Genomic DNA, 4,733 nt, shown 5'->3' with positions numbered 1-4,733 from the left:
CTGTCTCAGCCTCCAGAGTAGTTGGGATTACAGGTGCCTACCACCATGCCCAGCTAATTTTTGTATTTTTAGTAGCGATGGGGTATCACCATGTTGGTCAGGCTGATCTTGAACTCCTGACCTCAAGCAATCCACCCATGTCGGCCTCCCAAAGTGCTGGGATTACAGACATGAGCTGCTGTGCTCAGCCTCAAGAATTCTTTTTTTTTTTTTTTTAGATTTAAAAAAATGATGACTATCACCAATCATCCAAAACTTAAGTGGCCAGAGGAACCCAGACTGACCAGTGGGACCAGAATTCACATTTGTTTTGATTGGAGGCTCATTGGGTTCGGACCTCAAGCACTGTCTTAACATCGCCATGCACGGTTCTGAACACCTGACATAAGCAAAGCACAGCACTGTATGACAGCATAACAGAGAGATAGGATGAGATGTGGTCCCCGCTGGTGAGGGATCTGCAATCCTATATACCTAAGAAAATAAGTAAAAGCCCAAGAAGCCTATGGTAAATGCCAGTTGGATGTTTAGATAGTATGTACAGCAAGGGGTCAGGAGTGGTTGAGGTTCTGAAGGAAGGTTTTACCAATTAGATGAGGCTAGGCACAGTTCTAAAAGACAACAGTAACATACATTTCAATCATGTCCACATGATTTTTTTTTTTTTTTTTTTTTTTTTTTTTTTTGCAGAATGTTTTTAGATCAGGAACGGCAGCATGTGTGAGCCATTTTTATACATCTGATTTACCTCCTGAATGAAAACATGTGCGTATTACCCATGTGTGGTCCCGCAACAGGAAATTCAAGATTCTCCTCCTGTGCACGGGACACTTTTACAGCTTTATACCTCACTCTCGGTGTCCCTTAGTATAGGCAGGGGTTTGGTTCAAGGTCTCTGGGGTTTTCCCAGATTCAGACATACGCAAGTCCCGCAGTCAGCCTTACAGAACCCGCATCTATGAAAAGTTGACCCTCCCTATACTTGAGTTTCACATCTTGTTAATAGTATATTTTCTTTTTTCGGGGCTGGGGGATAACAAACTTTAATTTAAATCTTACATAACTCAAACTTTATAAAAAGCAAACGGCAGGGCGCAGTGGCTCACACCTGCAATCCCAGCACTTTGGAAGGCTGAGGCGGGCAGATCACGAGGTCAAGAGATCGAGACCATGGTGAAACCCCGTCTCTACCGAAAACTACAAAACTTAGCTGGGCGTGGTGGCGCGCACCTGTAATCCCATCTACTTGGGAGGCTGAGACAGGAGAATTGCTTGAACCTGGGAGGCGGAGGTTGCAGTGAGCCGAGACCGCGCCACTGTACTCCAGCCCGGCGCCTAGCAACACAGCGAGACTGTCTCAAAACAAACAAAAAAAAAAAGGCAAACATAATTGAAAATTGGGTTCTCCCTCTAAAGCATTAAGCATTCAAAGCTTGAAACGATTAATTTGAAAACAAGCAAACAAACAACACAACAAGAAAAAACCCTGCAGCAGAAATACTTTTTAAAAAATCTAGGCCCGGAGTGGTGGTTCACACCTGTAATCCCCAACACTTTGAGAGGCTGAGGTGGGCGGTTCAGGTCAGGAGATCGAGACCTTCCTAGCCAAAGTGGTGAAACCCTGTCTCTACTGAAAATGCAAAAAATTAGCCGGGCGTGATGGCACGCACCTGTAATCACAGCTACTCGGGAAGCTGAGGCAGGAGAATCACTTGAACCCAGGAGGCGGAGGTTGCAGTGGGTCGAGATCGCACCACTGCACTCCAGCCTGGGTGACAGAGCAAGGCTCCGTCTCAAAAAAAAAAAAAAAAATATATATATATATATATATATATATATATATATATATATATAAAATCAATATAACAATAACTGAACACTGTAAACAACAACACATTGCTGAGAGAAATTTTAAAAACAGCTCAATAAATGCAGAGATATACTGTGCTCTACCTGTTACTCTACTCAATAATAAGAAAAAAATTTAGGCTGGGCATGATGGTTCATGCCTGTAATCCCAGTACTTTGAGAGGCCAAGGCAAGAGGATTGCTTGAGTCTAGGAATTTGAGACCAGCCTGGTCAAGATAGTGAGACACCCATCTCTACAAAAAAATTTAAGCTTTACAAGAGTTATTTTAGCTCAAAAGCTATAAAATCAAAGTTACCTTAATTCTACAAAGAAGGGAGTGAGTCTTTGACTTTATGCCACCATTTCTTTAGAGCCTCATCTTTTTCATCAAATTTGGCCACAAATCAAATTTCTGTGTGCCCCTGTTTTCAGGAGATTCCTATTGCAAAAGAGGCCAAGTACAAACATGGAAGAACAGCTGCTTAAGCAAGTAGGAAAGTGTTCCATAAAAGTGTGCAATGAATGAAGAGTTCTAGGTTAAACTCTGGAACTCAGCCTGGACCCTGATCTTTATTTTGAATGAGATCTAGAACAGGATCTTGAAGTAGCTCTTTTTGGTGGAGGGGGCACAGAATGACCCTTTGAGGGTGGAACAGGTAGGGGTGAGTTGGAACGAGACTGGCTCCTTGATCCGGATTTTGACTTCATATCACCTTTTCCATTTCCTTAGGAAGATCAAGACTGAGACCTGCCTGGAGATACTTCATACTCATCCTTAAATCTGCTTTGAGAACAAGAACAGGAGCCCAGATCAGACTTGGGCTTAGATTTGCTCTTTGAGCTAGATTTCCTGCCTTTTGGACCAGAACATGACTACCTTTGCTCTGCAACCTGGATCAGGAGTGACTTTTTTTTTTTTTTTTTGATGGAGTCTCACTCATCACCCAGACTGAAGTGCAGTGGTGCGATCTCAGCTCACTGTAACCTCTGCCACCCAAGTTCAAGCAATTCTCCTGCCTCAGCCTCCCAAGTAGCTGGAATTATAGGGGTCTACCACCGCATCCAGCTAATTTTTGTATTTTTAGTATAGATGGAGTTTCACCATCTTGGCTAGGCTGGTCTTGAACTCCTGACCTTGTGATCCACCTGCCTCAGCCTCTCGAAGTGCTGGGATTACGGGCATGTGCTGCCATGCCCAGCCCAAGAGTGACTTTTTGAGATACCCTGACATCTACTGTGGCTGCTCCTGCAACTCCTACTTTGTGACCATCTTCTAGATCAAGACCTGGATCTGCTTCTAGAATCAGATTGCCTATGGCTTGTGCCTGATTTACGTTCAATAAACCTAATATTTCTGCACTATCCAGTTTGTCCAAAGCATGCTTCATGTCAGAATAGGAGTAAAACTCAGTCGGGTGTGGTGGCTCACACTTGTAATCCCAGCACTTTGGGAGGCCGAGGCAGGCGGATCACCTGACGTCAGGAGTTTGAGACCAGCCTGACCAATACGGAAAAACCCCGTCTCTACTAAAAATACAAAATTAGCCGGGTGTGGTAGCGCATGCCTGTAATCCCAGCTACTTTGGAGGCTGAGGCAGGAAAATCGCTTCAACCTGGGAGGCGGAGGTTGCAGTGAGCTGAAATCGTGCCATTGCACTCCAGCTCGGGCAACAAGAGCAAAATTCCATCTCAAAAAAAGAATAGGAGTGAAACTCAATGCCCTCATTTGTGCATTCCTAGTGAGCATCAACATAGTTTACTTCACCTGCTTGTTGCATAAAATCCTTTAAATCTTGCCAACTGTAAGGATTAGAAAGACTTTCTACAATAAGCTCATATTCTGAATGAACAGGTGGTTCTTATTTGTCTCTGCCAGATGTTCTCTGACTGCTATACCCACCTCCACCACCATCCCCCTGCATCTAATGGCAAAGGCTGCTCTTCTCATGGCTTCCAGTAATGTTAGCCAAAGGGCCATGGGGCAAGAATCACACATGTATGGAAAAGCCAAGGCCAGTCAAGAAAGGCAGTCATCTTAGCCCAGTACAACACACAGCCTCAGACCCACTGGCCACCAATCTCCATGTTCTGGCGTCCCCTGGCTGCCCCAGGATGTGAAGGCAGCAGGGCCCAGGGAACACCCGAGCCATATGACCCCTAGACCCCACACCTAAACACTATATTTTCAAACCACATATAAGTAGATGCACACAGTGCAAACCCGTGTTGTTCAAGGGTCAACTGTACAGAGCTGGTCAAGAAAGCCCTGTAGGCCAGGCACGGTGGCTCAAGCCTGTTATCCCAGCACTTTGGGAGGCTGAGGCAGGCGGATCATGAGGTCAAGAGATCGAGACCATCCTGGCCAACATGGGGAAAAATCCGTCTCTACTAAAAATACAAAAATTAGCTGGGCATGGTGGTAGGCACCTGTAATCCCAACTATTCTGGAGGCTGAGACAGGAGAATCACTTGAACCCAGGAGGTGGAGGTTGCAGTGAGCCGAGATTGTGCCACTGCACTCCAGCCTGGCACCTGATGATGGAGTGAGACTCTGTCTCAGGAAAAAAAAAAAAAAAAAAAAAAAACAAACCTGTATTCCAAATATGGTTTCAATAGCTGCCTGAAATGTTATTGAGGTAGATATCTTTGTTCCAAGTATGGCACTGGGATTTGCCAGGTAGGTGGAATTCTGTGGGATGCTGACAGTTTACAGGAATTTTATGCAGAAAGGACTGGGTTAATAAGGCCTCCTTTCTTTCTTTTTTTAGCTTAAGCATCAATCTATAGTGCATGTGTAGAAAGTCTTTCTTATTTCCAGAGCGTACTTTCAATATTTTTGTAAAAGAAATCATGGTGACAGTGTATATCAGGAAATGAATCATG

The 4,733-nt window shown here is 44.4% G+C and overlaps 1 pseudogene; it reads right to left on the bottom strand.

Annotated features, from left to right (window-relative positions):
• Positions 1-2,387: 2,387 nt before the first annotated feature.
• LOC101042437 (uncharacterized) lies at positions 2,388-3,772 on the bottom strand (annotated as a pseudogene).
• Between the last annotated feature and the right edge of the window lie 961 nt (positions 3,773-4,733).

Source organism: Saimiri boliviensis, chromosome X, assembly GCF_048565385.1.
Source record: "Saimiri boliviensis isolate mSaiBol1 chromosome X, mSaiBol1.pri, whole genome shotgun sequence".
Classification (NCBI taxonomy): Eukaryota; Metazoa; Chordata; class Mammalia; order Primates; family Cebidae; genus Saimiri; species Saimiri boliviensis.
This window is presented reverse-complemented; position numbering and strand designations above follow the sequence as displayed.